Raw genomic sequence first — 26,480 nt, forward strand, 5'->3', positions numbered from 1 at the left:
TGGGGGACAGAGTGAAACCTAAGTCACGGGTTTTGCTCCTAAAGATTTTCTTGTGTAACCACTTCTTAAAGTCACAAAATGTTCTTGCAGTGATTTCAGAGCATACTTCTTTGAAAAGATTAAAAACCATCACTAACAACAACAACAACAACAAAAAAAACCCTCATAAACATCCTAATTGCATAGAATGCATGGATAAGCAGAAGGAAGTAAAACTTATAGTCTCACCACCAAAGCACAACCACTATTGGACATTTTGGTATATGTTCTTCTTGTCACTTTAAGACAGCACATATATTGTTAGTTGTGACTATAAACAAAAAGCAATGTTATATCCTGCTTTTTCCATTAAATATTGTCTGCATTATGACCCACCTTTGGTAAATATCTTTTTTAAAGTTTGTATAATATACCATGATGGGGGATATGCCAGAATTTACTTAATTATTCCTTTATTGTTAGGCATTTGTGCTATTTTCTAAATGTTTCATTATCATAAATAGCTGTAAAGAACTTTTATGAATAAAGCTTTTATGATATTTAGGCTTACTTATCTTGGACATATTTTCAACATGAAAATACTGGAATTTCTCTTCACTGGAAACATCACTTTATGAGGAACTTGTCAGTGCTGATGTTAATTCTTAAACTGTTAACTGTCTATATGGAAATAAGCAAGTCATTTTGGGATTTTAAATTATATTGTCTTCTTAAATGAACTATTTTTTCCCTAAATCATACCAGTATTATAGTTCATTCTTTGGTAGAATGACAAATAGAATTACTAATAGCACAGGCACATCTGAAAGTCACACAGTATTAGAAAGTGGTTAAGAATAAGAATTCTACCTTTGTGACAGTCCTTTAAAAAACTCATAACCCCAGTCTAATAATGAGGAAAACATCATATAAACCTAGTTGGGGGACATTCTACAAGATACCTAGCCAGTGCCCTTCAGGACTGTCAAGGTCATGAAAAATAAGGAAAGATTGAGACACTGTCATAAACCAGAGGAGATGGGGAGACATGGCAGCCAAATGGAATGTGGTACCTTGGATTAGATCCTAGAACAGAAAAGGGACACCAGTAGAAAAACTGGTGAAATCCAAAGAAAGTCTGGAGTTTAGTTCATAGTCATGTAGCAATATTAATTTCTTAGTTTTGATAAATGTTAAATGATAAGACCACGGAAATGTCAACAATGCGAGAAAACTGGGTAAGGGGTGTACATGAACTCTTGTACTAGCTTTGCAACTTTTCTATACAACTAAAATACTCCAAAATAGAAGTTTAGTTTAAAAACAAACAACAAAAAAAAAGATGAAGAACAAAGGATCTGGAGCCAGTCTGATTTGGTTTTCAGTTCTGGGCCTGGCATTTATTACTGCTGAGTGGCCTTGGACAAATTATTTCCTTGAGCTTTAGTTCATCTAGTATATACATAAAAAATTACCTACTACAGGGGATTGTAGGTTTTGAAAATAATAATGCAGTTAAAGCACTGAGCATTATTCCTGACACAAGGTGAGCACTCAACAAATGTAAGCCATATGTTTATTTTGTTTAGTTTGAAGGTTCTTCTTTCCAATTTTTAGTTTCCTCTAAGGTAACTAAGAATTTTATAAAACAAATGCACAACTATGTAAAAAGTAGAAAATTAAAGTCTCATTTAAAAGTTAAACTCAATATAAAGAAGAAAAACTGTTGCATGAATCTGGAAAGAATAACTGATGTGGGCTTTGGGGTCATTGCTCTTGTTTTCTATGTTTTAGGTTGCTTCCTAAGGGTAGGTATACTGAGAAGATGCAAGATTTTGAAGAGACTCTACATTTTAGCACAGATTGCCCAAAATAACCAACTTACAAATGCCCACTGTAAGACATGGGAATTTTTTCATTTGAGCTGCTTAGAAAAACAATCTTGTAGAGAATTGAAAATGGTCTGTGCTTGGCCTCTACCCAAAGGCAAATTATTTTAGTATGAAAGTCTAAGGAAAATAATTTAACCACAAGCTATGTGAAGAGGAAAGGAAAAATAACCAAAGGATAAAGAAAAATATACTCTGGCTCTTTCATATATAAAATTTCTTTTTTGGGTGCTAAACCGCAGCACAGATGTGAAACCTTATCTACAAGTTAGGGTCTAAATGACAAAGGAAAAATAAATAATCCAAAAATCTAAAAACTATTTTGAGATGACATTAAACTGCAGTCAAAGACTATAAATGACCATGGTCAAAATCTATTATTCAATATTGGACCTGGAGTCTCGGACCTGAGTTCAAATTCACTTACAAGATGTAGGATCATGGCTGGGCACAGTGGCTCATGCCATCGCTCTGGGAGACCAAGGTGGGCAGATTTCCTGAGTCCAGGAGTTCCAGACCAGCCTGGGCAACATAGCAAAACCCCATCTGTACTAAAAATACAACAAATTAGCTGGGCATGGTGGCACGCACCTTTAATCCCAGCTACTTGGGAGGCTGAGGTGAGAGAATAACCTGAGCCTGGGAGGTGGAGGCTGCAGTGAGCTGAGATTGTACCACTGCACTCCCACCTTGTCTCAAAAAAAAAAAAAAAAAAAAAAGTAGGATCATAAACTACCTAACATGAATCACCTAGCTTCAGTTTTCTTACTCCAAAAATTGTGGTAATATTCACATCAAAAATTCTTATAGAGCTAATACAAGGATTAAATGACATAATGTCTATGAAAAACACCTTCCACAGATGTCACATATAGGAAGCAATGAAGAAATATTAGCTAAGTCAAAATCTAAACATACACAGCCTAGAGCTGGTCACATATATAACATTGTTGCTGATATAGTTTGGATAGTTGTCCCTGCCCAAATCTCATGTTGAACTGTAATCCTCAATGTTGGAGGTGGGGCCTGGTGCAAGGTGTTTAGGTTATGGGGCAGATCCCTCATGGCTTGGTGCTATCCTCATGATAGTAAATGAGTTATCATGAGATCTGGTCTTTTTTTTTTTTTTTTTTGAGATGGAGTCTCACTCTGTTGCCCAGGCTGGAGAGCAATGGCATGATCTTGGCTCACGCAACCTCCGCCTCCTGGGTTCAAGCGATTCTCCTGCCTCAGCCTCCTGAGTAGCTGGGATTACAGGCACATGCCACCACACCCAGCTAAGTTTTGTATTTTTAGTAGAGACGGGGTTTGACCATGTTGGTCAGGCTGTTCTCAAACTCCTGACCTTGTGATCTGCCCGCCTCGGCCTCCCAAAGTGCTGGGATTATAGGTATGAGCCACCATGCCTGGTCGAGATCTGGTCATTTCTAAGTGTGTGGCATCTTCTTTCCCCAGCCCACCATTGCTCTTGCTAAGCCCCCACTTTGCCTTCCACCATGAGTAGAAGCTCCGTGAGGCCTCCCCAGGAGCAGATGTCAGCACTATGCTTCCTGTACAGCTTACAGAACCATGAGCCAATTAAACCTCTTTTCTTATAAATTACCCAGTCTCAGGTATTTCTTTATAGCAGTGCAAGAACAGCCTAATACAGTTTCTAATGTTAAATATGCAATCTTGTTGGTGAAAAATACTATTAATATGAGAAATTATAGAATACTGAAATCGTATAATAAAGTACTAAATTGAGGGTTAAAAATAAGGTACTAATTAACTTCAGTTTTCTTCTGGCTGCCAAATTTGATCTTACTTGTTGATATGGTTTGGCTGTGTCCCCACCCAAATCTCATCTTGAATTGTAGCTCCCATAATTCCCACATGTTGTGGGAGGCACCTGGTGGGAGATAATTGAATCACAGGGGCGGTTTCCCCTATACTGTTCTCGTGGTAATGAATAAGTCTCATGAGATCTGATGGTTTTATAAGGGGAAACTCCTTTTGCTTGGTTCTCATTCTTTCTTGCCCTCTGCCATTAAGAAATGCTTTTGCCTTCTGCCATGACTGTGAGGCCTCCTCAGCCATGTGGAACTGTGAGTCCATTAAACCTTTACTTTGGGAGGCCAAGGCAGGCGGATCACAAGGTCAGCAGATCGAGACCATCCTGGCTAACACGGTGAAACCCCGTCTCTACTAAAAATAAAAAAAAAAAATTAGCCGGGCCTGGTGGCGGGCGCCTGTAGTCCCAACTACTTGGGAGGCTGAGGCAGGAGAATGGTGTGAACCCAGGAGGTGGAGCTTGCAGTGAGCCGAAATCGCGCCACTGCACTCCAGCCTGGGCAACAGAGTGAGACTCCGTCTCAAAAAACAAAAAACAAAAAAAAAAAAAACCTCTTTTTCTTTATAAATTACCCCGTCTTGGGTATGTCTTTATCAGGTACATGAAAACAGACTAATACACTTGTCAACATGATACCTTTTATAAGTGAAAATAAGGAAGGGCTTGGATTAAATATTATACATTAATTAGGGCAACAAATTCATCCCTTAAGTGTGAGCCTGATTAACTTATTAATGTTCTTCCAACTATGGGATTCACAGTAATTCACAGCTACAAACCATTTATCCAGGGAATAAGCTCTTCCATACAAGTAAATTTTCCAGTGTAATTATCTTACCCTGTTCAGTGCTAAAATGTCAATATTTTTTGGACAAAAATAAAAAATAAAAAGTTAGTTACATTATCTGTTTCATATTCTAGATTACAAACACAAATCCTATTTTCCCTTAAATCTCTACACTTAGCACAGCGCCTGGCATGTACTAGATGTTCAAAAAACATTTTATTAAACTAAAGTGTATGACATATATCCCTACTTTCTTAAACAGAGTTAATGAATATGATCCAATCTTATCAATGACTATAATAATTATTCTTAACTCAATAACTATATATCATTTCAGGTGAGTGAAGTCCTTTGGGCAATTTGCCTTCATGAAATTGTCTCAGACATGTAATATTTTAATTTTTCCAGCTTGTTTTTAAAGTTTTCTATCTCTTCTTTTATTGAAAAGACATCAGTGATCACTGCTGTTGTCACATTGCCTCCTTTGAGGGTCTACTCTTTTCTAATATGTTGTATATTGGGAACTCAGAGAATCAACTTGTTAGGATGACATCTAAAAATAAGAGTGATATGCAAGGGGCTTTGGAGTTAGCATGTGAAATCAGATCTTTGGATTAAAACTGCAGCACTATGCTATATGATCACAGAGAAAATGTCAACCACATGTAAGGGAACAATCATTAAAGGGAGTTTATCTCACATTCATTTGCACATTTGTTCTGAAGCTTACAAAGGGGTTACCTTTATGCCTTCAAGAAGATACCGGCACCTCTACCAGGTAGCCCATTTTGAGGAGTTAATTTCAGCTATTTGTGTGCCTTAATATCATACATCTTTTTTTGATCAAATATTTTAAAATTCAGACATTTTGCTAATTCAGCCAATCTCTCTGTCCTCTAGGGCCTCAATCCAGTTTCCTGAGGTTTTTAAAAAATGGGCTCCATCTGACCTAGGCCCACTTGTCTTGGTGCATTTTCCCAGCACAGCATGAGGTTTCTCATGCTTGTGATTGGTTAACTAATACAAGACAGCCCAGGCTCCTGACCAGGCCTCCACCAAAGTAAGGTCTGGGTTTGGATCCAGAGGACAAATGATGTCGCGGGAACTCTTCCAAGCCTCACGATAAAGTGTCCAGACCAAAATGTTTCAGTTTTGAGTCCAGATCAGAAAATTAAAATCCACCTATTCCTGCCATCTCCAAATTTTGCTAGAATTGCTTTGGGAAAATTGTTTGCCAACTTGAAATATTTATTTCCCGTCCTGACACAATGTTCTTTGAGGTAATAAGAGGTAATAAAGTCACTCTTTTCAACAATTTCAGTCCAGGTCTAAGGCCAGTAAGAAAACATTGTTTTTATTGGCATAGAATTCATGGATTTAAGAACAATTAAGGTCAGCTGCATCATAGTTTTTAAAGTTTTTTCCGCCTTAGTCTTGGCTAATTTGTTAGCATGATTCTCAGAATTCTTAAACAAAAATGCAGAACTCTGAATTATTTACAATTGGCCTGAGAATGTCTCTTGAGTAATCATCAGGCCAGGACTGGTTTCATCACTTCAAAAAGTTTTTTTTTTCTCTCTCTAAAGTTAAATCAGGAGTCTTTCTTTTCTTTCTCTCCTTCCATTCTTTTTCTTTCCTTCATTCCTTTCTTTCTCTCCTACAAATTCCTCAACTTTAAACTTGTTTTTGTGAATAGGGTTGTATTCAAATTCAAGCTGACTTAAAATATAAGTTTAAGGCAAAGTTAGTCTAACCTCAGCATAATTTGATAATGAAGATCTAGTGGGCTTTCAGGAGAAATAACATTCAAATCATAATTACAATTGAGGTTGGAATAATGGGGAGAGGGAAGGTCTGAGTGAGATTTGAAATAAATCAGAATATAAAAATATGTCTTAAATGCACTTTTATATAAATGAAAACGAACCCTGTAAAGCAGAATGTGAAATTACTTTTTCCTTTAAGAGAGTTGTTTATTTTTAGAGCTTCCAGGAGCTTTATGGATTATCTCTAGTCCAGAGATAACAAGAAAGTTTCAACTTCCAGCGTTGTTAGTGGGTGCCTAGGGCTCTATGTTAAATATTGTATTGGGCAGCCTCATCAGGCCTCAGCGAGGAGGGTCATGATTGATTAATGATGTTTGCCATGGCCAGGTGAGAATGTAGGTGGTGCAGGACTTGTGGAAGGATATGTGTGGAGGGACACGTTCCAGATACCTTTCACAGATCTGGTCTAAACTACAATCTTGACAGCGGTAAAATCTTAGACTGCAGAGAAATTGTCTGCCAATAGTCACATGGATAGGTTGTGCCACAGCTAAAACAAAAGCTGTGCATGTGGATTCTCATTTTACACCTCCCTATCAATGGGAGTCATTTAAAAATGCATTACATGGTTCAGACACTGCCATATCCCTGATATATCTACAGGGATTGTGGGAGGGCATTAAAAAAACAAAAAAAAAAGGTTGTTTGCTGCTCACTCAGTGCTCTCTTGAGATGAGAGTACCTAATAGTGTCTGTTAAAACAGGTGGCTTTCTGGTATATCTGATAGATTACTGATTCAGTCAAAGGTGAGGCCTCAGCAACTATATTTTTATCAAGAGCTCAGAAGGTCTGTGGACCACAGTTGAAAAACCCTGAGACAATATCTTGTTTCTTCCTGACAGTTATGTTCCCTGGTTTTCCCACTTCACACTGTCCTTTTTACCACCTCTTCTGTCTATGGATCTTTTTCTCCTGTGTATATTTTTTGATGTTTTCTTGTTTCTTCTCCAACTTTTTGGTGCAGCTTCTCTTATTCCTGACTCTGGCTGCCATCATTGGCTGATGAAAGAGTTCCTTTTATTTATTTGGTGAATTGATCCATTAAGTTTGATCCTTCAAGTCTTGTCTTTGAAGTTTTCACCTATTCCCAACCACTCCCCCTGGAAGCTTGTTTCCTGTACTGTTAAGAGCATGGACCCTGAAGGCAGACTACCTGAATTCAAACCCTACCTCCACCTCTTATTGGCAGAGTGACCTTGTGTAAATGACATCACTTCTGTGTCTCAGTTAACACATCTGTAAAATGGAAATCGTATCTACCTGTGATGGTTAGTTTTATGTGCCAACTTGACTGAGTCAGGGAATACCCAGACAGCTGGTAAAACATTATTTCTGAGTGTCTATGAGGGTGTGTCTGAAAGAGATTAGCATTTGAATCAGTAGAATGAGTCAAGAAGTTCTGCGTAGTCTCATCTGGAATCATCCAATCCATTGAGGGCTCACTTAAATAGAATAAAAAGGCAGAGGAAGGGTGCATTGTCACTCTGCTCTTGAGCCAGGACATTCATCTTCTCCTGCCCTTGGATATCAGAGCTCCTGGTTCTTGGGTCTTCAGACTCTGGGACTTACACCCTGGCTCCCCTCTTTCTCAGGCCTTTGAACTCAGACTGAATCACACCACTGGCTTACCTGGTGCTCCAACTTGCAGATGGTATATTGTGTGTTCTTTTCGGCTTCTGTAATTGCATGAGCAAATTCCTATAATAAATCTCCTCTTGCATATCTGTATATGTCCTGTTGGTTTTGTTTCTTTGGAGAACACTGACTAATATACTACCACATGATTGTTATGAAGATTAATTTAAATGAGTTAACAAAAGTTAAAGTGCTTAGAACAGGGTGTGGTATATTAAGGTGTTATGTAAGTTGTTGCTATTATTATTATTTTTGGCTTCATACTGTTTAAGGCTACCAGACAGTGGAGAATAAAATAACCAAGGCATTGTTATAGAAATAGCAACGTTATAGAAATTACAACTTAATCCAAGGCTCAATCAACCAATCATTTCACAGGTACCTCTGAGGGCCTTTCCAGTTCAGCAGCAAGCAGTAATGAAATGTTGTGTGTGTGCCCAGCTGTGTTGTAGAACATACTTTTCCCCTCTGGAGATGATGAATGCCTTTACTTAATAGAGTAGACGTCTTCTGGAGTGTCTGCTCAGATCAAAATCACACCTCCCCACCCGCCCACACACACATGCCCACTCCCTCTCCAGCAGGCTTGATGTACAATGTGACCCCTTCCCTCCAGCTGCTGACTAAACCAGGAGTAGCCACCTAACTCCAGCTGGGCCAATCCATTCTTTCCCTTATGGTTTATTTTTGAGACCAGGAGTTTATACCTCTGAGGTTGGAAGTTGAATATAAATTTTGGGAGCTCTGGGGCAGCCATGTTCCCCACGATGCTGGGAAGTCGAAGCTGGCTTATCGACCGTAAGAAAGAAGCTGGACAATTCTGAGGGCTTCTAGCCCTGAGTTCCCCTGAGCCTGCCTGAATTCCACTAACTGGCTCTTGTCAGACACCCCTATAACCTCCTATTCTCTATTCCTCTTAATCTAGATACGTTTGTTTTTGTTTAAACCGGCAGAGATTTAGCATTTACTTTCGCTAGCAGTTGCTGTGAAATTTGTGGATTCTCTGACAAATCACCTCCAAGCCGACAAACAGAATCAAATAAAAACAATATGTTTACCATACAAATATAAGTTTGAGAACACTCCTCTATTCTCCTTACTCCCAATGCCCCACTCAACCAGATTACTGCCCTAGGCCATACCTCACGCAGAGTTTCTGGTGTGGCTACTATTGATAGGAACATCTGAAATAACTGGTCACAGAAAATTGCCTAAGATTGATTTTGTTGATTTAAAAACAGCCTATGTGGAAAACTTAGCTGATTACATTGAGTGATTCAATTTTATTAGCTGGTGAATAGGTAAACTGCATGAATAAATGTTTGCGAAACATACCATTCTTCTGCTTTTCTCTGTTATTTCCATCTGGTTCCTCCACACTTCTCCTCTGGCATCAGATAGTGGGAGAGAAAGGGCAAATGGGCTGCTCTAAGGACCAGATCACAGAGGGTCTCGTGTACCATTGTCAGGACATTGGCTTTACTTGGAGAACAGTATTGCAAAAGCCACAGAGAAAAGAGAAAATGTAGCATGTGGAGCCCTGCAAGTATTTGGACTATGTGTAGAGAGATGAGACCAGAGAGGTAGATAGGAGTTGGAAAATGACAGGCTTAGGAGAAAGGACATTGTCCTGAAGTAACAGAATACCATTTAGTCATGTTCAAATTTGCTAGAAGAAACACTTCTGTTTTCAGTATTTTTAATTAAATATTTTTCTTTAGTATTCTCATTATAAGAAATCCAAATAGTTAAACAGTACATAGAATAAAAAATAGAAGTGTTCTTACACCCATTGCCAAACTCCTCACCAGACATTAACTATTGTTTACAAAGTATGTCTGAGAAAGCTTGGGTAGAAGATCCAGCACCCTGGGTTTGGTGACCATAGCTACAGAGTATAGGTATTGTTTCCATGCAGCAAGATCCAAGAATGAAGAAGCATAGCTGATCATACATCCTAGATAACTCAAAGACCCCAAGGAACATCAACATTTGTTCAAAATACAGGAACAATGATGAATTTGCAGTGCCTCAATTACATAATCAGGAACCTCCCGTATCACTGGCTAGAAAGAACTCGTCTGCCAGCTCATGACTAGGGAGAATATGGGCTCTGGAGTCAAAGAGACCTGGGTTTGAATCCCAGCTCTTACAGGTAACTGTTGGCTTAACCTTTCTGTAACTCAGATTCCTTCTCCATGTATTCAACCATGCAATAAATATTTATCCAGAGCCTTCTAAGTGTCAGACTTTGTGCCAGGCACAGAGGATCAGCAGAAAGAAACCCAGTCACTGCCGTCACGAAGCCAGCCTAATGAGAGAGACAGACATTGAGTCAGAATTCACAAATTAATGTAAAACTGAAATTAAGAGGCTCTATAGTATAGAATTAAGAGCACAGAGCCTGAAACAAGATTGTCTGAGTTCAAGGTCTGGTTCTTCCGCTTTCTACCTCAGCATAACTTTGAGTAAGTAGGTATTTCCCTCTCTGTGTCTCTGTATCGTTATCTGTAAAATGGGGATAATATGAGTATATACCTCCACAGGGTTTTTACAGGATTAAATCTTGAAAAGTGCCTAGAATTGTGCTGGTACGTATTGTGCTATATAAGTATTCATCTTTATTTTCACTAATTATAGTAAATGATATGGAGAAAAGATATACAGTGCAATATAGATATGATAGAGGGGACTGACTACATCAGGAAGTTCAGGGAAGGCTTCCTGTGCCCATTATTAAATTATTGTCTCATTGCTCCAAACCTACTCCTCTATTGTCTGTGTTGCAATGTTGGGGCTGGAACCCTGTAAACCACATTGCAAACTGCCTTTATGCTTGGCTCTGCCAAGAGAGTACAATAGAGAGAGACCAAAAGCCTGGAAAAGAAAGAAGAAACTGGCTCCTTTCTGTCTACTTCCTGAGACATTTCTGTGGCATCCTCTACCTGTGAGTGGCACCTAGGGAATGCTTCTTCACCTGGGCAGTAGCAGTTCCCTCCTGTGGCAACAGCTCAGTGTAGTGAGCAGTTTTTCTGCTATTTGTAAAACCAGCCTCATCGTACCCTATCTCATAGACACCTGCACCAGCCAGTTGGTACCCTCTCCTCAGAAGTCTGGGTCTCAGACCTCTTGGCCTCTTCTCTAATTTTCTGCCTTTTAACAATTCCAACTTTTGTCCCTGTAGACCTAAAGGTGGTAGATACTTCCTAGAGTTGCTATCCCTGTGATACCTTAGAGCAAAGACTGTCAAACTTTTTCTGTAAAGGGCCAGATAGTGAATATTTCAAACTTGGAGGGCCACATAAAAACTTCGTTGCATTTTCTTTCTAACAAGCTTTATAAAGGTAAAACCCGTTCTTAGCTCACCAGTCATACAAATAGGCCATGAACTGAATTTGGCCCATGGGCCACAGTTTGCCAATCTCAGCTTAGAGTTTTCCTTTTTCTTCTGTTACCTGGCCAACAACTTTGCACTTGTTTAATCATTCATTATATTATATCCCCTCTGTTTCAAATAGCTGGTGTGGTTTTTGTCTCCTGCCTAGACCCTGACTGGCGTATTTTCCTTGGGATCTGAAGGAAGAGTTGGAACTAAGTAGGTAAAGGCTGATAGGAGAATTTGGATGTGGAAAGAGGGAGAAGGGTTTCCCAAAAGAGGAAAGTAGGTGCATAAATGCCCTGCAGTGGAAAGAAGCAAGGCTCACTTAAGAACTGCTGTGGTCAGAGCAGACAGAACCACAGGCAGTATGGGGTTAGCCCATGCAAGACCTTGGAGACAATGTTAGAGATTTGGCTTTCTATTCTAAAAGCTCTGGAAAGTCGAGAAGTGTTTTAAGAACATGGGTTATAGGCTCCTATTTGTATTTTGAAAATATCTTCATGGGTAAAATAGAGTGTGGCAAGGATTAAATGATCTAACATTTAGAAAACAACTTGTATAAATCTAATAGATGCTCAAGAAATCTCAATTTCTCATTTTTATCTCCTTTCTGTACCATGGCTATAAGGACTGTTGCTGGATTTCTGACAAAATTGCAACCAAATTTGCTTGCCCTTTGTGGTTTTCAACTTTGGCTTTTCAAAGTTGGCTTTTTCAAATAGTGAAAGTCTTTCTATCCATATGCATACAAATATTAAGTGTATTTTCTTTATTCTTGTCTTGCCCAAGACCATGAATATAATTTTTCAATCAGACACACAATGAAGTTACCAAGATTCTGAGAATCATGTACACACCCATTTGGCAAGCACAGTCTTGGCAGCTTTTCTGCTGATTTATGAAGTCTGCCCACTCTCCTTACTCTGAAGGATTCAGTATCAACCTCAAAATCACAACCCTCAGGACCCAATGAATATCCTTAAGGCCCCTCTGCCAAGGCCATCTCACTGGCAGATTTAATGTGCAGCAGAAGCCTTCATACTTGTACTAAAGAAAAAGCACAGGAAGCTGAATGTGGGGCAAGAGGCCTGTGGGCTCGCAAGGAAAGGGTGGCTTCAGTTACACCACGTATAAGCAATTCCCAGTTTCAGATGTAAAAGCAGAATGGCTTCTGGAATCAATTAAGATGAAAATATCACCCTTTCCAGGATGTCTATGCTTCCAGCTGAAGTCCCCCCACCCTCCATGTCCAGTCACCATGTGTGCGGTCCTGTGCTACGCGGCCTGAGAGAATGCAAAGAAGAACAGCAACAGGTCCTGCCCCCCGGTGCAGATGATTCAATGGGGAAGACGCCAGACATCTTTTGGGTGCTTGCATCTCAAACTCTGAGGGAACTTATACTCTATCTGGAGAGTTAAGATTTAAGTTCATAAAATAATTACATGCCAGTATATAGGAGTCAATCCTTTGGCTCCCACTGTGAGACACAGTCAGTGTGGCGTGTGGCTCCCAGCCTTGGCTGAGCTCCCTTGCCTGCCTCCATCTCCAGCCTCCTCCCAATACTTTGGGAGACACTGGAGCCCGTTCTGGGCCCTACTCCTGGGGCAGCAGATGTTTAAGCAGCTCCATCTCCCCCATCTAAGATGTTATTTCTGTCTTTCCTAAGCAGTTGTTCTCAGTTTTGGCTGCATATTTGCGTTACTTGGGGAGCTTTTAAAAATTCTGATGCCTAGGCCATAAGCTAGACCGATTTGTTCAGAATCTCTGCAGGTGAGACGGCCATTAGTATTTTTTAAAATTTCTCAAATGACTGTAAGGTACAGTCAAGGCTGAGAATCAGTGTCCTACAGTGGCTCTGTCCTCGTAGACTATTTGATACTAAGGTCTATTTTCTGATCTAGACATCAGTCTTACCTGGAAGCTCTTAATAATGTTTCTGTTCTGGTCACCTGCCTAGGAACTCTGCTCCTTTCTAGGTAATGGGTTAGGTAACCACATCAGAAAACGGAAATACAGACTTTAGATTCGTGCAGACCACAGTTGCAACTCCTGCACTGGGTAGGCCTTGACCCAATTATGGGGCCTGTGAGCTTCAGTTTCATAGTCCTACTTCCAGAAATGTCTGTAAGGAAGAAGGAGAAACTTCACATGGAGAGAAACCTCCAAATCTAGTATTGACAAGCAAGGGATGGAAAAATCAAAGATAAAGAAAGTGCTGTGCTTGTTAGCTGATTCTCCCAAAGCACAGAACCAGTCTGCTCTTCTTCCTCGCGGTCTTGCATTAACAATTCCAATTAAACAGGGTCTGCAAAGAGAGGCCTGGGAGCTACGTGCATGCCCCTTGTTCCTGCAAAACCTAATGGTGATACAGAGAATTCAATGGGTCTGACTGATGATTTGTCTTTTGGTGAAAGAAAACCCAGGCCTGGAAACTGGAACCCTGCTATCTTTCTCACCAGGTCATGAGAATGTCTAGCATCTCGAGTTCATGTCCCTGAACTTGTATTCCTTTGTCATAACATTCAGAGCAGCTGGACTATTCCCAGAGGCATGGCTTTGTCTGTGGGGTTTCAAAACACATTTCGAGAGAAAGATGCAGGGTTCGCACTCATTTATTTGTTTTCCTAAAGAAGCCCTTAACTTAAAAACAGTTTTTAAAAACAGAGAAACAATCTCTTTTGCTGAAGAAGGGAGGTTGACTAAATACGTTTTGGGTAAGACCCTCCCCTCCCCCCGTGGGTAAAGGACACATTTCCTCCCACCAGGAACTGGTATACTTATACTGGTTACAACTCCCTTCATCACTTGGAGCCTGAGGCACTGTATGAAGATAAAACTACTTGAAGTTTTACTCTCTGAGAGAAAACATATCAGCCAGTCTATGCTGTCCTCCAATATTAAAGTCAACTCTTCCTGTCTTGGGTATCTTCTGTGTCTTGGTGTCCCATTGTTTGTTTCCAGAGTTCAAGAGTAGCCCTGCGGACACAGGCCAGGGGTATTTGAGGCTTTGAGCAAAGCAGCCATTCTTATCTAATGAGGCAGCTTACAGAACTTACCCTGCTAGCTGGGCTTACTACCACCCACCCGCTACTGCCAGGTGCCTCACTAGCAGCTTAGATGGCTGAGAACTTGTGATTGAAGTTGGATGTAAATAACACTCTAAATGTGCACTGTTGAGGTTTAATTCTGCTATACCTGCACCATGACAGTGAGGCGGTATGAAGCATGCAGAAGAGGAAACTGAGTCTGAATAATGCCTACACAAGCACTTGTTTCAGAACTGTAGACCTGGAGGAACTTCGGAGGTTCTGCAGTGATTTACTTGCCACCAACAACAGAGATCTACAACCCCTGATGAACCTTTTGTTGTTTTGATCTATTTTACATACAATATGTCCCCCCCAGAAATGTTCTTTTGAAGAAGAGAGTTCAAGGCCATGCTAATAACATATGAGCTAAAGGTTTGAGTTACCTCTATTATCAATAAAGGGAAAAAGCAAGCAGCAGAAGCGTTAATTTCTGGTCACGAGGCCCTGACTGACAGCACTTGTTTGAAGTATTTTCCGAATGCAGCTGGACTTGGCAGGCTCCCACTCCAGTGACATCTCTGGGGGCCTGACACCTGAGTGGGTTTGGTCTCCAGAGCCTCTCCTGTATCCTTCATGATGTTATGGATTGTGCTGTCTCTGGGTTGCCACGAAACAGAGCACCGGGAATGTGTTCCTGGCCTTTTCTTTGCTACAGAGTTTAAACAGCCACAAGTACTTTACACACAAGCTTCCAAACCCAAAAGCAACATCATAATTTTAGGTAAAAACCAAACCTCCTGCAGTGTTTGCCTCAAACAAGTCCAAATGCCAAGAGAAATCAAAAGGATGAAGCAGATTTGATCAAATCAGGCCTGTGGTCTGGAGACAACACACTCTTCGGCATCTTCTCGGAATACCAACCCCCAGTGTCTCCTCAGAAGCTGTTGTTATTCTTGAACGACCATGTTACTAAGTGTGAGTAGAACGTTAGAAACCTGAGTCAGGACTTTCAAAGGCTGAGGCCAGTGCCCGTGCAGTGCCGCACAGAGTGTGCAGGCAGTGGGGAGGCAGTGAAGGGAGCCATAGCTAATCAGGAGCCCCTGAGGAAACCTGGAAAGGAGCAGGGTGAGAGAGGGTCGGTGGTTAGATGGTGTTTGTGGAAGTCTCATTTCTGATGGAGGCGGCAGGGATGGCGGGAAGGACGTAAATGGGGGAGGGCTGGGGTGGGAGGACCAACCGAGTCACAGATGAGCCCAGGTCTGGGACCTGAGGCCCTGGGAAACATGAGGTTGGAGGAACTGCTGGATTAGGGGAAGGATGCTATGTACTGAATTGCAGATGTTAGGTTGAACAAAATCTCTCTTAACAAGCAGTTACAAAATAGTGGTCATGGAGCTTGACCTGAAGAGCTATAGCCAGTAAGTTCCAAAACTTGAACACAGGGATTTCCAATTTTGAAGCCCAGTGGTCACAGTCCCTGTACTCTCCTGCCTCCCCCTTCTCTGCACATTAATGTCTTGGTTAGATGTAGCTCATTAGGAGGGATAGATAAGTTACAGATCTAAGTTGGGGTCTTCCAAAGCTAAGGTCAGTCCACCTACAAAATTGCCTGTAACTTGTAGGCAGTGACAAGAATGTGAGAGAACTAGTGCCAAACTCATAAGAAAACCGTGGGCAATGAAGGGGTTTTAGTGGTTCCCAAATCCAAATACATATCAGAATCTCCTCGGTGAACTTAAAAAAAAAATTTCTTAGCTTCTTCTCCGACCTAATAGATCAGACTGACTTGTTTATAAAACTCCTCAGATAATTCTGATGCATCTAGAGCCATGGGCATAACAAAGACAATTTGAGTGAAGCTTTAAAAACAACAGGCAATAATAATAACAGGCATGGCACATTGGATGCCTATGGGCTGCCAGGCATTGTTCTGATAGCTATAAATTATTATTTTGAGATCGAGTTTTACTCTTGTCACCCAGGCTGGAGTATAGTGGCACAATCTCAGCTCACTGCAACCTCCGCCTCTCGGGTTCAAGCAATTCTCCTGGCTTAACCTCCTGAATAGCGGGGATTACAGGCGCCCACCACCATGACTGGCTAAGTTTTGTATTTTTAGTAGAGACAGGGTTTCATCATGTTGGCCAGGCTGGTCTCGAACTCCTGACCTCAGGTGATCCTCCTGCCTCAGCCTCCCAAAGGGCTGGGATTACAGGTGTGAGCCAACACGCCCAGCCAAATTATTTTATTTCACCTATATGAAGAAGACTGCAGATGAAGAAACTGAGGCTTAAAGAGGCTAAGTACCTTGCCCATGGCCACATAGTGGTTGTGATTCCAGCTCAGACCTGCCTGACTCCAACAGCATAGTGGTGTGGACTGGAGACCTCTAGAAGTGATGTGTTCAAGGGCTGCTGGGTGCAAGAGAGTACAGCCTGAGCAGAGGGCCTCTGGGAGAGCAGCTTCACAGGGGCCTCACGGTTTGCTGGGGAAGTAGTGGGGAACTGCCTGATCCGAGAGCCTAAATGGGGGAGTGAAGAAGGGAGACAAAATGGCCGAGGGGAGCTGGGTAGAGCAGGCTCTGGAACCAGGTATCTCAGACTCGCTTCCCTGTGCCTGCTTCTGCCTGTTCCTCACACTACAGCCAAGAAGATATGTTCTTTTACTTTAGCAGGGTTTCCTGAAAAGAACATGGACTTGGGAATTAGTCCTCAGAATTCCAGTCCTGACTGTACTGCTGAAGACCCTGCCTCCTTCAGACATTAGTATCCATGTCTGCAAAATGAGGAACAGCCCTGGACACCATCCTCAGGCCCCTCCAGCACTGCATACACCGATTCTCTGGCTATGTGTTAGAGAACCTGCCATATGTGTGACAGCCCACGCTGCGAAGGAGGGGACAGATGAGGCCACAGGGGCAGAACTGCGCTCCAGAGACCTTGGGTGGGCCCAAGTGTGGTGAGTGGTAGTGAAGGCCATGGTTTCCTTCAGGGCAACCCAGGGTACTCTGCAGTCACATGAATCTCTCCTGGGCACTGGTCCTCCATGGAAGCCCCAGGCCCTGGGGCAGGGCTGTATGGACAGGAAACATACAGTGAGGAAGGGCTTTCAGAATCCGCATCCCTCAGTCCTCATGCATGAGTCAGCCACCATGGCTGGATGGTAGCACTTAGTCACTCTCCTCCCGAGCACCGCACAGCCCCTGTGCCCAGGGACACAGAGTCAGGATGTCGAGGGTTCCCACAGAAAACTGCTGTGGGTCTGATATGCATTTCAGTAATGACCACTGAGTCACCATCCAGCATTGTGTGGCCAGGCTGAGGGTTTGGTTGCTTATTCTCTAGCCACAGAAGCTCCTCTCTGTAAAGTCCAAGGCCACATTACAGTCTCCAAGCAGCTCATTCACCCACAAGAGAGATGTGACCAAGGACATAAGCACAGTGACAGACTGACATTTAGTCACTTACTATTTGCTAAGTACTTTCCTGGGCTTTATATGTTTTGATTCATTAACTCTCCTTTGCAGATCAGGAAACCGAGTACAACATGCTTACATAATTGGCCCAAAGGTGCCACAGTCTAGGGAGGCAAAGCCAGAATCTGAACCCAGGTAATGCTGCTTCTAGAGCCTGTGCTATTAAATGCCACATTCCACTGCGCACATTAAAATAGCTGGAAAGTAAGGGCATGGTGGAGGAATGTAATAAGAGAAATGAAAAGGTGCTAGACAGGACACTTAGGGACATTGAGACTTGATTGGTATGAGACGGGTGGTTGTGAGGGAGAGGAAGATACTCTCATGGGTGTCTTGGCTGCAAATCCAGGTTGCTCTCAAACCCAAATGCATGCTGTTCTATAGGCCAGAGGTCAACAGAAGACGATGCTAGAGGGGCCCAGAGGAGGAGGAGAGTATGTCCATCAGATGCAATCATGAAGGGCTTCACAAACAGAAGCATCTACCATAGACCTCGTGGGGTCTTTTGGGGAGGGTATCATGGTGATGCTGTGAGGTTACATGTCCACCATCTAGAGGGGAAACCTGGGCTCCAAGCAGTTAAATGACAGGCCCACCATCAGTGGCAGAGCTGAGATGAGAATAGGGCCACTGGCTCACAGTCCCGTGCTGATTCTGCCATGATGGTGCCTTTGGAGTCCAGATAGGAGGAAATAAAAGGAACCAGAATTTCCTTCTTGTAATTATCTCCCTTAACCTTGATATGTTCCATTAACTCAGTCCCCAAATCCCTCCCAAAATACACCCCTCTCCTTCCATTCCAACAAATAGCCATCTTGGGCATAAGGAAGGGAAGAAGGAAGAAAAAAAGGAGAAGGAAAAGTAGAGGGAGGAGAGATTGGGAAACCTGAGAGGGGTATTCAGGGAGGCCTCCATCTGGTCAGTCAGAAGTGGGGGCCCTGATTTAAATCCCCCTCCCAAATGGACTGGGTTGTATGGAGCCAGAGCCTGGGTTCATGTCTCTACATGGGTGCCATGTAGAGTGGTATGATGTTCCCAGCCTCCTTCCTGACATCCGGACTGTGAGTAGCATGTCAGCTAATGGTCAGCGTGCCCGTGGGACAGCTTCTTAAACTCTAGACTTCCCAGTTTTCTTAGCTCACAATCAGATCATGAGATTGTCTTTCTTACTGTCACTCAGCTTACCTGTCTCTCAGCAAAGCCATGGATTTGGTTTGAAATAAATTATCATGCTGCCAAAAGAAAATCATCCAAAAAACAAAGAATGACTGGTAGCATTTTAGTCGTGTACCTGGGGCACTGTCTACTATGAATGAAAGCTCATGTTAGAGACAGTATCACATTCCCGTGCTAGAAAATGGTTCTGGGGTTTTTTTGTTTGTTTTGTGTTTTATTCTGAAAATAAAACATCATAGATAGCAGCTGGTTTGTCCATTGTCTTCTTTCTTGGAAACCTTATGGCAGGTTCCTTTGAACACTATCCTTGGCTTCTCTGTTAGGGCAAACTGAAACTGTGATTGATGATAATAAACAATAAAATTTAATTTAAACAGGATTATCCATTTTTATTGACTTGTGATTGTGAGAATACAATAACAACAACAAACAGAACCTCCACATGATAATTCTTGAGGGGTGAAATTGTATCTTTGCTCCATTCTAGATATCATCAGCCACCATTAAAAAAATTAGGAACAGGCTGGACATGCTGGCTCACACCTGTAATCTCAGAACTTTGGAAGGCCAAGGCAGATGGATCATTTGAGCCCAGGAGTTCCAGACCAGTCTGGGCAACATGATGAAATCTCATCTCTACAATAATTAGCCAGGTGTGGTGGTGCACACCTGTAGTCACAGCTACTCAGGAGGCTGAAGCGGGAGGATCACTTGAGTCTGGGCCCTATAAGAAGAGGATTGGGTGATTGGCTCTATAAGAAGAGGGAAGGACATCAAAGCTTTCTCTCTCCACCCACATACACTGCGGGAGGGCCACGTGAGGACGCAGTGAGAAGGTGGATGTCCGCAAGGCAGGAAGAGGGCCCTCACCAGAAACTAACCACGATGGTACCCCAAGCCTGGACTTCCAGCCTCCAGAACTGTGAGAATAAGCCACCCAGTCTATGGTATTTTATTATGATAGCCTGCTGTGGTTTGAATGTGTCCCCCAAATTTCATGTATTGGAAATTTACTTACCTCCATTGTAATGGTATTTAAAGGTGGGACCATTAAGAGATGATTAGAGCCCTAAAGAATAGATGAATGCCATTATCTTGGGTGTGGGTTAGTTATCTCAGGAGTAGGTTTCTAAAGAAAGGATGAGTTCTACTTTATTTCCTGTCTCTGTCTTGCAGGCTTGCTATCGCCAGATTCCAGAACCATGTTCTTGGACTTCCCAGCTCCAGAGCTGTGAGGAAATACCTTTTTTTTCTTTATAAATTACCTGGTCTGTGATATTCTGTTACAGCAGCAGCAAATGGATTAACACAGCCTATGTCATTTTCCAGAACAACTCAGTGATGTTGATACTCATCTTGCAGATGAGGAAACAGACTTAGGGAAGTTGAGGGATAAGCACAGTCTGGTTAAATGGCAGAGCCAGAACTGGAATCCTGGTCTTTTGGCTTGATAATTTCTTTGCCTGGTTCTTCTGGGGCTGCTTTGTTTAACCTAGTCCCCATATCCTGGGAAGTTTTGGGCTAAAGCTCACACATTTTCAGGGGAGATGGTAGAGATCATTTACCAGCCTACAAGAGTCCTAGAAAGAAACCTGGACCCTGTGGAAGCCTGAAGCTTCTGAAGGGTTGGTTGAAGGAATAGGAGGCAATTCAGTGTAGTGGGAAATGTGCTGGGGGCAGGGCGGGGGATGTCTGGTTTGAGACTTTCTGGGTTAAATCCTCTGTGAGAGCTTAGGGATGCCTATTGTATTCTCTGAACCCAGTTTTTTTGTGTGTGTCTGTTTGTTTTAATCTATATGAGACTAACTAAGGTATTTGCCCCTTGGAGCTTTTATAGAGTCTTTAAAATGAGATAACATCTGTGAAGTGCTTTTAGGACACTGCCTGGCATAAATACTCATAAAGAGAGGGACTGAGGTCATGGCCAGGTCTGGAGAGTAGTGGCTGAGCACTGCCCGACTACTGCAAGCAACGCTGGTTCAGGAGAAGCATCACTTGGTGCACATCCAGAGTGACAACACTCCCTATGCCCAGACACACATGACAGCCTGCAGGACATGTATAGCCCTCATTCCTGACTTACTTCCCTAACAACCTGGTGATGTTTCAGATGGAGAAAGTGAGATCTGGAGAGGACAAAGCAGTCCAGTAGAACATGCACAAGTTTTGGAATCGGAGCTGCATTTGTACTCTGGCTTTTCTATTTGCTGTGTGTGATCTTGAACAAGTTACTTAACTTCTCAAATCCTCAGTTTCTTCATCCTAAAAAAGAGAATTGATAAATGATTATCTAAAAGGGTGTTATGGGAATTAAAAGAGAAATATATGTGAAGGTGTTCCTAAGAAGGTTAGTTTCTGTTTTTCCTTAAGTGCTTTGCTTATAGTCACACAGCAGCTGAGAAGTAGCAGAGTAGGGTCTAAAAGCTAGGCTTTAGGATGCTGTGAGGCCACAGGAGTAGAATTACAGAGAAAGTGAGAAGCCAAAGATCTGGACAAGGGTGTGTTAAGAATCTACCGTTTGCATTCCTTCATTCTTGAATCTATGTGAGAGTAAAAGAAGCAAAAAATGGCGAAAAAAATGAGCAAATCAGTAATGGTACCTGTATCCAGAATCCCCAATTAGTTTCAAGACTAACAGTGGCTGGGTCTTATACATAACTAATATCTATACATGTACATTCAGGGAGTTTTCATTAACTCTTTCAGTTAACAAACACTATGAAGCATCTACCATGTGTGTGAAGCACCAAGCGAGGTTCTTAGGGTTATAAAAATGGACAGAACAGTCACTGTCCTTGGGAGATCCTATTATAGTACTGAAAGTAAAACTTAAACAACAATAACAACAACAACAAAACAAAAAGCAAAACTCATTACAGGAGTGTGATAAATGCCATGGCAGTGGAATAAACACCCAGACACAATGAGAAAGCCCATATTTGGTCTAGAGCTCTCAGGGAAGATTTCCATGGGAACTGACGTTAGAGCCATCAGGGCTAAGAGAAGCAAGGGAGCAGGCGGCACAAAGATGTGGAACAAGAGAGCCTGGTGCGCACTTGGGAGCGGTGAGTCTGGTGTAGCAGGCATGGCACAGACTAGGTAGTAGGGATGATGAGGCTTGATTGAGACATCCCTCGAGAAGGCCCTCGTGTATTGTGCTAAGGAGTTTAACTTTGTGCTGTAGGTGGGAAGAAGCACAGGAAGCTTTTTAAGAAAGGGAGTTCATGTATTACCAATTTCATCTGGTAGAGGTTGATGAAGTTAAACTGGGAGTAGGATAAATTGGAGATAAGGAAATCAATACGGAGACCATAGAAATGTCCGGATGAGATCCTGAACTATGCACACACAGAAAAATAGTCACTGATGATTACAGTGCACGGGCTTGACATGTAGAAATAATATATCTATGAATTTATGCAAATATATTAATATATATGTGCAGACATGCCCATGCATACACACACATAAGGAAGCTGGTTCTGTCTTTACTATGGCACCTGGGTATGAAACTCACATGGCTCCCAGCTTCCCACAGGAGCCCCCCAGGCCTGGCTGTGCCTCCCAACATGCTGTCTTAGAAATGGTATACCCTCTGACTTTTCTGTTGTGGTAAACCCAAGTGTTTCCATTTCCAGGCTAACCTCAAAGCTAGAGTTTGAGGTGATTAAATACTGCCTGTGAGGTTGTGGTACTGGAAATTTCCTCCCAAATGATGTAAGTACAGGGAGTGCAGCATGCCTGGGTATACGCACAGCACATCCAGGGCCGTGCAGCGCAAGAGCAACACAGCTGCATTCATTTCTGTAATCAGACCTTTAAATTACATAACAATTACAGCTACAGGGAAAGGAAATCAGCATTTACTATTGATTTTTCATATACAAATCCAAAAAAAATCACAACCACAATACACACTTAAATAAATAAGTAGTACTTAATGTGTCTTTGTTAAAATAAAAGCTCCTGCTCAGAAAAGGATGAAAACTCATGTGAAGTGTAGGGTGAGGGTGGATGACACATTATCTTTCAAGTTTCTAGAACTCTTACTAATATGACATCATCGCTAGTAAAGGGTAAGGGAGCTTAAACTAGCATTTACTGGGGGCCTACAATATGTCAGATATTGTGTTAAACAAGCACTTTAAATAGCTATAATATCTCTTTAATCCTCAAAACAACCTTAGGAGGTTAGAACTGTTATCCTCTTTCTATAGATAGCAAACTTCAGGAAAGCTAGATCAAGTAGCCTTCCCAAGATCACACTGCTAGTAAGTGGCAGGGTCAGGATGTAAATCCATGTCCCTTGAGTTCCTAAGCCTGAGCTCCTTCCACTTTACTCTCCCACTTAACTCCTCACCAAAATGTGAACCACTGTACTTCCAAACCTGTCTTGAAAGCCCTGCCAGAAGTCACTGTCATCGTGTCCATTCTATGTCTAGAGAATGTTAGATTGGAAGGAGCCTTGGGTGATCAACTATAATAACCCAGAAACAGAAGTTTGCAGGTAACACAGCTGAGAAGCAGAGCCTCTCACTCTATATTAATGTCTTCTCTCTCCGTGGCAAATGTTCTTATTACTATATCTATCTGAGATCTCCTGTCTCAGGAATTAATGGTTTCCCACAAAAGTTTGCTGTTATTGTTGTTTTAATCACAAGATTTACATTCTTGCCTGTCTGAAAAGGAGCTAGAGGAGTAATGCCTTTTCCTTTAGCAGATTTATTCAATGGAAATGCATGAGCTGAGTCTCCCTAATGTACATAATGTGCTTCCAGAAGATCCTATAAGAGAATGAAAAAGAAGTGATTCAATCACAGCAAAATGGTTGTATTTACAATTAGTGCTCAGTTTCTTGAAACACAAACCTCCCACCCAAATATTCATCCAAAGGATAAACATCTCCCCCACACGTTGCCATAACCAGTTCCTGCTGGCACAAAAACATACATCTAAGCATCTGTATCCGGGATATAAAATGATGCCTTCCAAAGCAAGGGTTCAGAGGACACCCTTGTGTAGTGGTGCCTCTCCTAGAATCCTGGATCTAAGCTTTATATTGGGTCTGGATTCAAAGCTAATTCTCTCTCAAATGAGAATATAATTCATAAACTCAGTTGTGTTGATCTTGATGATATCTTGAACAGAAATGCTTCCTATTTTCTATAAACTGAGATACTAAATGGAATAAAAATGAAGTAGAAAACTTCAAGGTAAAAGAAACCTGAATATCCTTTCAAATTAGGCTATAACCATAGTTTTGCTTTAAGGGTTACATGGTTCAAAGTCTCTAAGAAGGGCAGATAATTGGGACACAGTCTTCCAACTATGTTTGGCATGAGTGGGTGATTGGGGGCAGGATGTATGAGACAACTGAGTGAGCAGAGCTGATGGGAATCAAAGCCCACCTCTGGGCATGTGATATCAACATCTTCTATTGAGCAGAGAGTGGGGGTGAGACCAGAATTGACCTTTGGCCTCAAGGCCAAACTTTAGCCACCGTATAGCTAAGGGGCTTCTGTCCCAGCTTCTACCATTCTCCTATTAGTAAGCAGGAGGTACAATTAAATAACCATTTGAGAGGTCCCTGATATAGGAAGAGGAAACAACAAAAATAAGACTGCATGACAGTGTTTTGGAGCTTAGGCCAAACTCCTCAAGGCCATCTTCTGGTACATAGGATGCTGCAATCGGAGAGTTCAAGCTTGGTGGAGATCCACAGAACACATTAGCTTCTAGCACAAAAGGCCAGCAAAGTATGGAAAGAAAGAGAATATACGGTTTCCCAAGGCTAGACGGCCTCTGATTTTTATTTCTATGGACCTCGGTGGCCCTGAAGTCCTTCAAGCTGCAGCTGCACAGGGTGATTCTACCATGGTCTGTGAAGGTAAGTGGCTGTGGTCCCAGTATTTGAACAACAGCTTTAGCACATGACTAACACGTGCTCAGAACCCCACCTGGGGCCACAGGTTCTCACACGGACTGAACAGGCCTTAGCCATCTGGCCTAGTTGTTTTCAAGATGCACCTAAACAATAATGTCCAATGGGTATTCAGCAGTCACTCATTCTGATCCTGAACTATCTCACTTTGCCTATTGCAGATCTTGATCCTTATTCCTCTCTCTCATCACCTCTCTTCCTATGTGCCATGTTATACCTTCAGTTATGCTCTCCATGATACAGAATCCAATTCCTGGCCTCTCCCACTGGCCCACCTATCCATTCAGTTTCTTTTCTCTCCTCCCTGATTCAGTGTTTCCCCACTGATATACCTAGGAGACTTACCTCTATCTTAGCCCAGCTCCCAGGATCTCATCTCCAGGATGTTGCCCTTTCCCCATCTCCCCAGAGGGAAAGATGGGGAAGAAGGTGTTCCCAACTTCCCAGAGGCCAACATCATCATGTTCAACAACTGGGGAGCAAGCAAAGCACACATATAACCTGCTCTCAATTTCACTGGGAGGTCAATGAAAGGCACATGTGAGTAGATCTAAAAAAAATGAATGCATAATATATATTTAAATTAAGTATAGTTTTTACTAACCCTTATGCAATTCTCTGGGCTAAATACCATGTCCTGACCCCAAGTAGAAAAGGACAAAAGAGGAGAAAAGTCTTCTTCTAACCCACTTGAAAAGAAAAAAACAGAAAACAGCAGCAAAATTAACAAAATAACTCAAGACAGAAATGGAATTATACATCAAAAATCAAAGGAAAGTACCACAGAAAAGGTTATTTGACCAAAGATGTTAATGAAGCACTTCCTCTCTGAGTGGGATGATGGGAACTGCACCTCAGAGGCAAAGCCAGTGAAATAAATGCTTCCTCATGGAAAGCAAGGACCCAAGAGTCTCTCAGATCTATAAACCATCAGCTAACTGGATGCAAATGTGTTTACAGCCTGACTTCTTTGAAGCTACAATATTAAGAAATGTTTACAGTGTTAGACCCCATTATAAAAATTTGTTCTTTTGAAGAGGAAGTGAATTAAAGAAAACCACTATAGTTATACTACACAGAGTAAGTTATACAGGATCAAAGACTTGGAAAACTCATGGTGTAAAACCAAAGATCTTTTACAATTGTGCAAGAACTACAAGACTTCTAGTCTCCCAAGGATTTTTCATTCTGGAAAACTTGTTTTCCTCATTGGACTTTCTATGATGTCTGCAGCATCATGGTTAGAGTCATACCATGTGACAAATGACCTTGTCCAGATGATACCAAAAAAATGTCAAAAAATAAGAGCTGGCTTACAATGGTATTTTTGTTCCTGATGCTATTAAAACTTCACCTCTTTTTTTAAAAAAAAACTTTAAACAGCTTTTTACTTGGACAAGTGGCTGATACTGGATCAAACTAGCCAAGAAAATCATTCCTGCAAGCTTCTGATTTTCTATTTTTATTCCCCAGGAATCATGGTTCATAAAGACAAACTAAGACTTGGAAAAGAGAAAGGCAAGCTAAA

At 41.8% G+C, this 26,480-nt stretch overlaps 1 protein-coding gene and 1 long non-coding RNA gene across 3 annotated transcripts in view; one reads left to right on the forward strand and one right to left on the reverse strand.

Annotated features, from left to right (window-relative positions):
- ME3 (malic enzyme 3) overlaps positions 1-26,480 on the reverse strand; it is a 224,489-nt gene that overhangs the window by 173,427 nt on the left and 24,582 nt on the right. The window lies entirely within an intron of this gene.
- Positions 12,537-19,256, forward strand: LOC144334439 (uncharacterized). The gene is made up of 2 exons (XR_013404245.1): positions 12,537-15,335; positions 17,032-19,256. It is a non-coding gene; the product is annotated as an uncharacterized LOC144334439 (long non-coding RNA).

The sequence above is a fragment of the Macaca mulatta genome, chromosome 14 (genome assembly GCF_049350105.2).
Source record: "Macaca mulatta isolate MMU2019108-1 chromosome 14, T2T-MMU8v2.0, whole genome shotgun sequence".
NCBI lineage: Eukaryota > Metazoa > Chordata > Mammalia > Primates > Cercopithecidae > Macaca > Macaca mulatta.